Source organism: Alligator sinensis, unplaced genomic scaffold (genome assembly GCF_000455745.1).
Source record: "Alligator sinensis unplaced genomic scaffold, ASM45574v1 scaffold173_1, whole genome shotgun sequence".
Taxonomy (NCBI): Eukaryota; Metazoa; Chordata; order Crocodylia; family Alligatoridae; genus Alligator; species Alligator sinensis.
In genome coordinates, this window is record NW_005842207.1 from 184,865 (window position 1) to 197,599 (window position 12,735).

General features: G+C 41.8%; 1 long non-coding RNA gene across 1 annotated transcript in view; it reads right to left on the reverse strand.

Moving 5' to 3' along the window:
- Positions 1 to 7,463, reverse strand: part of LOC102368133 — a 31,683-nt gene extending 24,220 nt beyond the window's left edge. The window contains exon 1 of the long non-coding RNA XR_324195.1: positions 7,243 to 7,463. This is a non-coding gene — a long non-coding RNA (uncharacterized LOC102368133). The remainder of the gene's footprint in view (positions 1 to 7,242) is intronic.
- Positions 7,464 to 12,735: the final 5,272 nt, after the last annotated feature.

A 12,735-nucleotide genomic window follows, 5' to 3' on the forward strand; every position in this document is an offset into this window, starting at 1 on the left:
ATCATACAATGAAACTGCATTAAATAAAATACATTGTGTATTGCTGAACTGCTGCCAAAAGCAGCATGTGCTCAGTAATGGAAATCAACTATGAATTTGATTAAAAGCAGTCAACACTGAGCAAAACTATAAAACACATTGCCCACATTGGGCAAACATGCTGATTTATTTATTTATTTATTATTTTGTATTTTGGGTCAAATCAGTTCTGAATGCTATCTACTGAGCAGAGCTCGATCATTCAAGTCTGTGTGTGCTACCACTGGCAAGTACCCTAGCTCCCAGACACTTCAGCCTGGGGCTTCAGATACTTTCAGATCCATGTCAGGCATCCTACCTGCAAGCCCCAGGCCCAGAGGCCTTACAGTTCAGATACCCCCTAGTCTTGCTTGCCCCTAGTCAAAAAACTGACAGAGCAAACTAGAGAGAAAGTCCAAGAGCAATCCCCCCATCACCATAAGTTGTAGAGCCAAAAACATCACATTTGGAGGCACAGGTAGATTCTCACAGAGTTCATCCTGGGACAGGCCTTCACTTTCTAACTACACCAAGTTATTCAAGGCTGAGAAGAAGGGGTTCTCTCCTGCCAGGCAAGTAAAACTACCTGGGCTGAAAACTACCTCATAGTATCAAACTTGTTTATGGAAACCTACCACAAAGAGAGGTTAACAAAAACCATCCAAATAAGATATATGGTAGCACCCATTAAGCACAGTCCTCCTCAGCACCAACTTTTTTGAGTCATGGTGAGCCACTATATTACACACATTTCAATCTCATCTTCACTCCCACAGCTGAGCTATACTTTTAGTTCCCATTTCTTCAAAGCCTTAAATGCCTAGCAAACATCACCAAATGGGGCTCCAAACAGTTCACCCAGAAAAAAAAAAAAAAAAAAAAAAATGTATTACATATAAGTAGGTGCCACAATGCTGCTTAAAAGTTTATGGAATAACTGCTGCAAGGTTTAGCACAGGTTCAAAAAAGGTGAAATGCATCAATTCTGATGGATTAAATGCATGGGTACTATATGTGAATGACTACGGCTATGTTTATTTTAAGGATTTTTGTCCAAATTTGCTCACTTTCATGTTGCCCAGGGAAAACAGGGTCTGACAGTAAAGAGGAGTGGGGAACAAGTTGGGAGGATGCGGGGTTGGGGGCAAAGGGGCTACCTGACCTCCCAGATTTATCTTCCTTGCTGTACCAGTGGGAGGGGAACAAATTCAAGACAAACCTTCAATAATTAGATTCTGTACCTAGAAGATGATGTCAGAATTTATAAATTGTCCATTTATAGAATCTAATTATTGGCAGATTGTCTTATAATCAGGGACATCTTATATTCAAGTAAGTATGGTACTAGGGTCTCTGATATCAGTAAGAGCAGTGGTTCTTAACGAGGCTACCATGAGACCCCCTCATGGATGTCACGAGATAGGTGCTACTGTGGCAGTGATGGTGGCCATAAAAAAGGTGAAATGCACCAAGAGATGTGTGCCACAACCCTGTGTGCATTTCATGTGCTTCTCCTGCATTATAGTTCTCTGATCAGCCTAAAGCAGGAAGAAGATCTGGCTCATGCTTTAGCCCTTTTTGGTCTAACCCTGAACAGCATCTCCTGGGAGCAGAGGTACATGAGAAAGGTGGAACAGACTCATGTGCCTTTGTTTCCAGGAGGAGCACTGCGGGGTGGGCAGGAGGGTGGACTGAGAAGAGCTGCAGCCCGAGTGAGCTCTTTTGCTTGTTTTAGGTTGATCAGAGAACCCCAATTCAGGAAGAGCACGTGTACGCTGCAGTTTGGTGTGTGGAACAGCCTTACGTGACGGCAGTAACTGGTTGAGGAGCACTGAAGTAAGTTGAGTACAACAGTAGTTGTCAACCAGTGGTGCTGCCACATTCAGGGGAGCTGGGAGGGAGTGTTTGACTGAGAAGGTTGAGAACTTCTGAATTAGAGTGACTAATGTTGCTCTGTTATAGCTTGTCCTCCATGGTCTCTTGTAGGCCCAGAGCCCAAGCACAGTACTCTTCAGTACCTGTTTAATTCTTCTCTCTCTTCCCTTACACCATTTTCCTTATGCCAGGGGTTGGGAGCAGACCTAGTGTACCTCAGAAGTTCTGAATCAGGGGAGCATTCTTTTGCGGGAAATGTTCCACAGAGCCCATTACTTTGCCCTTAATATTAGAAACAGTATTAATTTGCTGCTACTGGACAACCATCACAATGCATATCTTGTGTTTCTGGTTTGGCATGCTATCCTCAGCAGTGTTCTCAGCAACATTATATTGAATGTCAATACAAAAAAAAAAAAAAAATACAAATATTGTTCCCCCCTTGCCAAGCTTGCTTATATTTCCCCTTCAACGGATTGGCACTAAATCACAAGATATTTAGATTCACAGTCTAGGATTAGAAGTTTACATGTTACTTTGAACCTAAATTACCTATAATCCCACTCTCAAGAAACACAGCCCCTTCATCAGTGCAGGATTTAAAAAAAAAAAAACCAAACAAACCAGTATCTTCAGGGAAGATAGAAAGCATAATCCTAGTGTGGGTACTCTTTGGACTGTCTGTTCACAGGCACTTTTAAACCTCAGGCATTTTTGTATCATGCTGGGGTCTTAATCATTTTTCTATCTTGTTCTCTTAACTTTTTAAGAGACCATAAACCTGGGAAATGCATTTTTAAAAATCTGTACTTGCAACAAGGAAAATGCTCAATACTTTTGAAGCAGTTTATTTCCCCAAATGGTTCTGAATCCAAACATGTTTGTTATAAATAATTTCTGAGGTCTATGTAATATTTATGCAGGAAAAAATCTCTGAAACTCCGTATCATATTTTGAAAAAAAAAGTGACACAGAGAAGAGATGGCTTTCTTACTGAACAATAATGGCTAGCATTTCTACTGGCATATTGCAAATGTCTCCAAGCAAGCAAACTTAGCTGGGAAGGCTGCCATTATTGGGAGTAGAGAGAGGCCTGAATATTTTCCCATTAGGAAGCCACGCAATTTGGAAAAGGGTCTCTCAGTTCCAATTCAGCCTCTCCTCCTGTCCCTTTGGCAGAATCACTTAGGCCAACAGAAAGATTGCTATATTGAGTCTGTGTACACACATTCAAATAATCTAGGAGAATTCTCCCAGGTTTGTTCCCTTGGTAAAGAATCTTACCCAAAGCCATATATACATTTGAGTGCTGAGGCCCCAAAGAGCAAAGAGCTCGCAATGCTAACACTGTGTGGTCTGGAGGGTTGCACACAGACAGATAGAGCTGTGCACACATCTCAGCATGCCCTACAGGCTCCCCTAGTCTGCTTGGTGACATACAACTGCAGTGCATAGGGCATCTCCGATAGGCTGACCCAGAGTACCCATGGTCAGCCTGGATTTTGCTGCAGCACAATGTGGAGATAGTGAAGGGAGCATGCTCTGCTCCCTGCTGGAGCAGACTCCATCAAGTGACACACTGTCTACTGGGGAGGGAGGAGTGGGTGACAAAGGGGGTTGGAAAATGTTGAATAACTATGTTCCCTTCTGAGAGAAGCCATAGCATGTACAGCCATTCAGTCTCTCAGGTGAAAGTCACCTGGGAGTGTTTTAACCCTAGTTGTTCCAAGGTTATTTTTCTCCTGGAGTGGCCATTTTGACTCTAGGGGGAAAAGCCTGAACATCTGTACGCTAATGGTTTTTCCTAAGAGAGCCGTGACTCTCCCAGGAGAAACAATATCTGTACAAGGCCTAAGTGACTGCTCATGTAGGAAGTCTGAGACCTAGCTAGGCATAGAATTCCAGGACTCAGATATCCCACTCCTGTGCTACTTGTACAACGTTATTCCATGTTACAGGAGGAAAATGATTTAAAAAAAAAAAAAAAAAAAGCATTTTCATATAAAGAATGCTTAGATGTTCTGATGCTTGGCAGCTAATATCTAGGATGAACAGTTTGAGAGAAGCCAGATGGAACAGATAGGATGTTTTAGCTTTAAAACTCTCACCTGGGCCATGAATAATTATATTCCATTTCATGTACTTTTGTAGACCAACCAGCCCTGGATGATTTTTTTTTTTCTGTACATCAGAATCTCAGTTATAAAATGGTGATAAAAAGCATTTCATCTGGTAGGATAATTACATTCTAGATTGTGTGCCACTCATATGCTAATAACACAGTTCTGTATAGCCAATGTCGAAGTGTTGACAGTGGCAGGCACAACTCTGCACTGCCACTACCACCCCTGATGACTTCAGTTGTGAAATTCACTGCTCTCTTTGCACCTTAGCTGAATAATATTGATATTAAAGCAGGTAACTCTGGACTAGAATGTTACAAAAACAAGACAGTCATCTAAGAAAAGAGATATCAGCCAAGATTAAATGAGAGAGCAGTGGGAATTTGGGAACCCAAAGGCTGGTGCAGGAACTGACCATAAAGTGTTCAGACATAAAATGATCTTATGGTAAAACAGCTAGATAGAGGCAAATGCAGATTTAAAGCCAAGCATAGCACAGAGAACACAGACATCACAGAGGATGAAAAAAAGAAGATCACAGAAAAAGAAAAGAATTGCTAACATGAGCTTGAACAACAAATGAAAGTCATGCTACTTGACAAGGGCAGTGAGTAGACACTTTTTTTTGACTGAAACAGCTATTAGATAAAAGTGCCAAAAAAACCCACTGAAGCACTCAATCTATACAGATGTTGGGTGAGCTGGGTCGAAGTAATGTGTTGCTTCTTCTGGTAAAAAAACAAAACAAACAAAAAAAAAAACTCTTTTTTTTTTTTTTTTTTTAAGTGGTCTGCAAGCAGCCATAGTTACCTATGTCTTTGGCTGGGAGCACAACAATAAGCGCACATGAGAAAGTTGATGTGCACACATGCAGTACTACATTAGGGCAGTTGCAGTACATTCATTTTAGGATGTAAAACATTGAGAATGAGTGTGTCACACCTCACTGTGGTGCTCCTTTGCACAGTACAGAGGTACTGTAGGCATTAGGGGTATGTGAAACCGGCCATATTTGATTCAGATTCAGCCCAAATCAGGGACAGCGATTTGATTTGTTGATTCAGATCACTGTCCCCGATTTGATCTGGCCGAATCCAAATCTTCACTGCTGATTCAGAGAATCAGCAATTCAGCCATAGACACAGCTAAAATTTTTTTCTACATACATCAGAGTAGCAGGCATGGCTCATGAACTCTGCAATACTGGAGCATCCCACAGGAGTATATATGTATATGCCTGTATACAGGTAGGGGGGCGTGCTCGGCAGCAAAGCTGGAAGCGGACCAGAAATACTGCCGGTCTACTTCTGGGTCTGCCAGGGAGCACTTGGGGGGGCTCCCCCATGCCCCTCCAGTTTGGCAATTGGCTTCGGTGGGACCCCAGGTGCCCCCCCCAGAGCCAGAAGGCACCAGTCACTGAGCTGGGAGTGGGGGGGCCAGCACACTCCCCAGTAGACCCAGAAGTGCTTCTAGGTTTGCTGCTGAGTGTGCTGGGGAGCCTCCTATACTCCTGTGGGATGCTTCACCCACCCCAGCATTGCAGCATTGATGAACTGCCTGGTACCTTGAGGTATGTAGAAAAAACATTTAAAGCTGTGTCTATGTCTGAATCACCGAGTCTTTCCAAATTGATTCAGAGGGTTCCCATTCGATTTGGAGAGATTAAAGGGTCTCCTGATTCAATTCAGATATGGAGATTTGGCCACTGAATTGGGCCAAGTCTCTGCTAAATCGCTTCAGGAACCAAAGCTTCGCACAGCCTTAGTAGACATACCTATATTTTCTCTTCACCTTCGCTCCCTATCAGGGAAATGATGGTCTTGGGTCCCTGCTTGGCTGGAGCAGTAGCGTCCAGTCCAAATGACACACGGTATCCCTGAGAGGGAGGGGAGAGAGGGCCAGAAGCAAAGCTCCTGGGTATGCTGGAGGACTGTGCTATAGCATCTCTCAGAAGGGGAAATGTACAGACATTCACTCTCCCAGAAGAAACTCTTGGGAATTATTTAACCCTGGCTAGTCATAGGTTATTTTTCTCCCAGAGTGCACTGGGAGTGCACTCTTGGTCATTTTGCTCTGGGAGAAGAATCCTGAACATTTATATACTTCAGAATATATTTTGTGTAGCAAAAACACAGTACAATGCTAAAATCATATGATAGATTAAAATTTACATGCAGCAGTTTCCCCAGGATACTTGTTATGAAACTTTTAAATTAGTTTTCCTTCACAATTTTCACCATGTTTCTGTTCCTAATATATTTCATTTCTTATTGAGAAACAGGAGAGCCCTCCTGTGGCTAATCTGACACCTCTGGTGTCCCACATATATTATTTAAGTTTGTGGTAAAGGGGGAATAAAATCACTTCAAAGTTCTCTTTCACTTTCATTTTGGGAAATTTCATGCACCTGAAGTTTATTTTCTCAAAAAAAGCACACAAAATGTTTATTTTCAACTTTGAAAATTAATAAAAAAACCTTTTAGAAAAAGAAGATCTCCCCATATAACAGGGATATAAGCTATAGAAGAGCCCTTACTGCTGGGTCTATCTTCTGACTTGTAAAGCAAGAGAATGGGTGTGTTGACCAGCCTACAGGGTATGGTTATCATGCTATCTTTTAGCCTTTCCAAGTTTCTTCCCCCTAGGCAACCTATTGATAATTCATGCACCTGGAAGCAGAGTACAGGCTACTAGTCCACATGGCTAGTCATCCACTGCCAGAATTTAAGCCACCAAAGTAGTAAAACAAATAGCAGCACATGCACCAGCTTTGTATTAACTGCTCACCCTAAAGCCCACTGAAGTCTTTGCAGCTGTTTGTAGGTTTCTCATTTATGTTGTAAAGTTAACACCTTCAAATCATCCGGTTCTTATTTTAACTGCAAATGAACCAACCTTACGCTCAAGAGGCTCCATCTATAGCCATGACAACCCCCGAGGCCAGATATAGCAGAGCAGCCATTTTATCATTCACAATACTTTTGCACCAAAAAACTCAGGAGTTGCCCTCTCAGGGTAAGAAAGTTTATAGCCCCATCCCCAAATCCGAAGAGCCTTCATGAGTAGGCTTGAGCCTCTTCCTAATCTGGGACTCTCAGATTCTTAGCCCTTTCACCTCTGGGATTGTCACTTCCCCATCTGCATGGGGAGATAACCCCAAACCCACTTCCCCTTAGTGGGTTCTAGCCCAGAGACCCTATGCTAAAACAACAGATTCCCTTCTTACCTTTCCCATTTCCAAGGTCTGCTTCCTGTCTTCTCTGCTCAGCAATTGTTCTCCCAATATTGCTTTGTCCATAACTTCTTTCTGAAACCATACCTAAGCAGGCTGCTTAGGCAGCTGTCTTTCATAGAAGCTGCTTCTAATAGGCCACTTGGTCACAGCTGAAGGAGGTAATTCAGCTCCTCATGAACCCTTTGGGTCAAATGGATCAATAAATAATTCCAAGCTCTGAAAAGTGAATCCCCATACTTTGTCTTATTTACCTTGACTCTTTAAATGGAGAATCTTTTTGCAACTATTACCCATTCAATTCAGAAAAAGCATTTACCTCAAGTAGATGTCAGTGGGATTTAAGCACAACATGAATAGTTCATTAACTGCATCTCACATTTCTATCACAATAGTCAGTATTAAACTGCTCTCCAGGAATGAGGTCTAGTTCTAATGTTCCTTTGATTAGCATTCCTAATTGCCTTGCTATCAAATGTTTAACTCACTGAAAATGAGTGTCTTGCTTGTTAAATTATTGCTTGTCTGACTTTTTTCTATACACATTATTTTGAAATGGGAACTTGAATCTAGTTGGAAACATTGTCACACACTGATATATTTCCACTTTGAGCCTGGCAGGGGGTGTCTTTATGTGGGTGGAGTTCTGGGGTGAAAGTATGTTTCCTGTTTGCAGAATCAGGGCCCTTTTCAGCTGATATAAACAACCTCCAATTCCCACTGATGTGTAGTTACTTGCATAAGTAGCCCTAGTAGAAGTAGGGGGCAGTTAATTAAGAAGTTTGCAATCTGATCTTTGATATAATTAGATTTGCTATGTTCAAAACACAATAATAATGGCGACAGGAAGTGACCAGACAGAAATTTTCCTGCTCTCATTTATTGTTTTAAGATGCTTTTGAGTTTATTTATTTTTTTTGTCTGTAGCTATCTTGCCTGCCTCCATGGTGAATCACTTTCTATTGGAATGCTTTTCCTTTTTCCTTTTAGATATTTTATTTATATACAGGGGATCTTCTTTTTTTAATAGGGGATAGTAAATACTACCGAAAGAAATGCTAGTCCAACCCATTACATTTGCAAGTGATACATCCTTATTGCGTTTAAAATGGGTGAATGTCTTTTTTAGCATAATACAAATAGGCATTCAAATATTTTCAATGTCTGCATGTAAGTAGCTTATTTTGTTAAGGTCTATTTCTCCAGATCTTTCCTCTCATGTTTTTGGGGAAGTAATACAACCACAACACCCTTTTTTATTGATTCTGGTCCCTTCCCTATTGTTCTTTTTTACTTGTATGATCAAGAACATTTGGAGAAAGAAGAAATCATTTCAAACTTGCAAGTGATGCTGGGTAGTTGACTTGAAGTTGGATCAAATCCCCACAGGCATTTTTCCTGTTTGCAGTGGGAGTTGGGTTGGATTCATTTAGCCTAGCCTAGCAAGAAGCCTTGCTTCTGTCCTGTTGACCAATTTTTAACTCACACACTATTAAACTTGTGACTCAGAAGAGAGAGAAAATGCTGGAAGATGGATTTTAATTTTTTTTTTCCACAGTTGACCTAATTATTCTCCTATTCATTTTAACATGGAAAGTGGAGGACTTTAGAAAATACAACTCCAAGTATATCAGGAATTCAGTGGGAATCTGTTACCAGTTTGCAGCTATAATCTACTGGTCAGCACGTATCTAACCAGTGGGTTACACAGGATTTGATCCTGACTAGACCTGTGGAACTTGAAGTAACTGATCTGAAGCCTCTAGGAGTATATGAATCAATTCTGAAAAAAAACTGAACCCCAACCACTAAACTCCAGGTCAAGCAGAGGCATATCCAGGGAGAAGGAGAGGGGTGCACCCTCCCTGCCCTTTTCAGGAGAAGCAGCAGCATTTCTATTCAGGAAGTGCTGATGGAGTCAATTGATTCCATGGCTCATTATAAATGTACCTGATTACTGCTAATCTCCTCACTCCACACGTGTTAACAACCCTCTCTCCTTTTTAATGCTCTTGATATTCCATTCTTCAAGGTATCCTTTCTTCTGCAATTTTGCTATCTGTTAGCCATTCCTGGTCATCTCTCTCATCTATATCACAGACTATTTTTAATTCTAGCTAAAGACCTTAACTTTGGTGTGGTAATACTAAACCCAGGTGAATGTTAGTATGGGTATGGACATGATTGACAGCAAAGCATTGAATGCACTGTCAAGATGCTGAAGACGGCTAGGTTTTGTTTTTTAAATATGAATACAATATGCACATTTAACTATAATGACTAAAGAATAATAAAACAAGATCTTTTGACTATTTTGGCCTAGTTTGCTGTGCTTTCAAAATTAATTTATAACCTAGTAAATTAGTCCAATAAAGTTGCATTTATTTTTGCTTTGATCTTAAACTAAATATTATAGTACTGAGCCCCTAGAATATTCATATATCTTGTAGTTTCTCTTTAACTGTAGAAAAATGTATTGTGTTATATGATGTTGCACCACACCACCTGTTTCCCCCTTTTCAAAATCCTAGATCTACCCATGAACTAAGTTCCTTTCCTTTTCTATTTATACTTATTCAATTTCTATGTGGAATCATAAGCAGAAATGTTTTGGTATTTCTAATCCAGCAGGGAGCACTCATTCCAGGATGGAGGTCTAAAGAAACCACTTGCAAGATTTCCAGCCTGGCTTTACAGATAGAAATAAGTATTAAAGTTCCTGAATAAAAACAAACTGAGACTTCTTGAGGCTATCTGCTTGTTACTCCTTTTGTCCTAAGAATTAGCCAACTCCTGGGGTATTGTGTTGGTTCTGTTAGGAGGAAAAATTGGTGACAGAGGGCACATCTACACATGCATTGATTTGGGATCAGTTTACTAGTGAGTAGACTACTGTACTTGTGAGTAAACTACTCTCTGGGCCTCAACATGGCTGTCCCTGTGCTGCTGGGTCTGGGCATCTGCCTGTAGTGCCCAGGGGCACGGCATGGAACTGGCAGCTGCGTGGCAAGGCAATGACCCACAGCACCTGCAAGCTCTGGGCGGGCCGCTAGGGGTGGGCTGCAGGCAGCTGGAGCTGGCCCCTGTGTCTAGGAACTGCCTGCAGCTGGGACTGCAGCACCCTGCAGGCCTGGACAGCATGAGCCTGGGAGCCACATAGCACTGCAGTGCCAGGCAGCGGCGCCAGGGTGCAGGCAAGCTGGCACAGCTGGCCTGCAGCCTGAACTGGGGGAAACAGTGGCTTGGTGTGGCCTTGACTCCCTGCATGTGTCCCAGGGCTCTGAGTGCCTGCAGGCTTTTAAGGGTGTGAGGCTGGGGCTGCCAGAGAGCCAACTCAGCCCTGGGGTAGGAGAAGCTCTCAACCCTGGAGCCCTGGGGCTAGCCTCAGGCTGGCCCCCTAGTAATGGGACTGACCGGGAGGAAATTTGGTTCCAGTTAGTGTATTATACATGTGTGTTACTGTGCAGTAACTACTCATGAGTAAATTTGCTACTTGCATTTGTAGGTAGCAAATTTACTTGTGAATAGTGATTTTTGCTGTGCAGTAAGTGTGTGCACGTGTAGATACATACATTTACTGCACAGTAAACTATGCTGCTGTACAGTAAAGCAACTCATGTAGATGTGCCCAGGGTCATGTATTTCTTTAATTCAGTCACGTGTATTAATAAATGGAAAGTCAATCGCTGAATATGGGAATCAAGGAGGAGGAAAGAGTCGCAAGCAATTTTTCAGTTCTTTCCACCTTCTTTCCTCAGGGTCATGCTACATGTATGGCTCTCACTTTGCTGTGGCTTACTTGCTGCCTTCTGTCTACTTAGGTATCTGTTAGGGTGGCCATCATAGAGGACATTCTTGTTTTATGCTACTCTATCCTTTGTCCTCTATTGATACGAAACTCGACAACATTATGTCCTCTATTTTTCTCTTCAAAAATTCAAGAAAAATAGAGGACATAAAGGCGTCAGGTTTTGTATCAAGAAAGGACAGAGGACAACCTGACTGTCCTCTATGATGATCACCCTAGTTCCTGTACATGAGTACAAAGGCTGCTCCAATGCACTGTAATTATAGCGCATGGGAGCAGGCTTGAATTGAGTCTGCTGGACTGTGGAAATTACTGCACTCCAGCCAGCCTCTAAGCCTCATGTTTCAACATCCCTTCACTTCAAAATGGTGGTGAGGATGCTCATACATGAGATAGTGGTACATAAGATGCTGTGGCACTTTAAATAGAGCAGCTTTCAGAGCCACTTTAATTAAAGTGCCCACCTCCCTGAGCACATGTAAAAGTGTCCTTTATGTCTGGAGTAGCCAACCCGTAGCACGTGTGCCACAAGTGGTATAGACTGCTGCTGTGTTTGGCACGTGGCAAATCAGGCATGGGGTAAGGAGCAGAGCGGCAGATCAGGCAGGGGAAGGGAATTGGAGTGTCACTCAGGAAAGGGCTGGGGCTTAAATTGTGGCACACTGAAACTTGTGGAATGCTTGCCAACAAAGTTCCTCACCATTACCTTATGCAATGTTCCTGCTGCTTCTCTTACAAAGAGCTACAATTCAGTTAGTCACCTGTTCCTTATTAGGATCCTGCTAAACCCCTTGGACTACCTGCTCCAGCCCTTCCTAAGGTTTACATGCAGTTAGTCCCTTAGAAATAGTTTTCCCTTGCTTTAGGTATCACTAAGCAAAGAGGCATTTAATTTTGCCCTCATTTAGCTTGAATAGGCAGTGGTTGTCATGTCCAGCAGCTTCAGTTAGGTGGCAGGATTGCCCAACCCCTTGTATTCTTTTACCCTCAGTAAAAGGACTGTCTCATAGAATTCCTTTGTTGGATAAATCAGGACAATTTCTTCTGTAAATTGGGCATTATCCAACACGTGCAACTGAGCATGGTTGATCCAGGAAATGAAAGCTTTAATACTCTTAATGAGAAAAATCTGGACTTGTAAATTTGGTGGATGAAGAGACCAGCTGTTATACTAGCTATGCTGGAGGGTTATTTTGCTTTGAACCCTATGATCTTGAACCAATGATCTTGTTGAAATTTTAGTAGCCGTTTCAAAATGAAGCTCTAGAAAGAGTTTTGTCCCTGACTGATCCTGCCAAATGTTTATACATGCAAGTAGATCTCCTCTCGTAAGTAATTCTATTGGCTGCAACAAGGCATCTTGTGTAAATAAAATTACTCCCTCAAGTGCATACTTGCAGGTTGTGACCCCGTGATTTGTACAGAGAGAGATTTCAATGGCAAATGTTTTATAAATTCAACTTCTATAACAAACAAAATTTTTTGCCTACGTTTTCATGATTTAAAATTCTGAAAAACTGTTCTTATGACAAAGACAAATGAAGGGGAGCTATTTTAAACAGCAGTGCAGAACTCCAGATTCCCTACTCATATAATGACTAATCTAATCGAGCAAAAAGCTGCATTCATTTAATTTTAGAATGTGCATCACAGAAGAAACAGAAAAAAGTAAAGGGAAA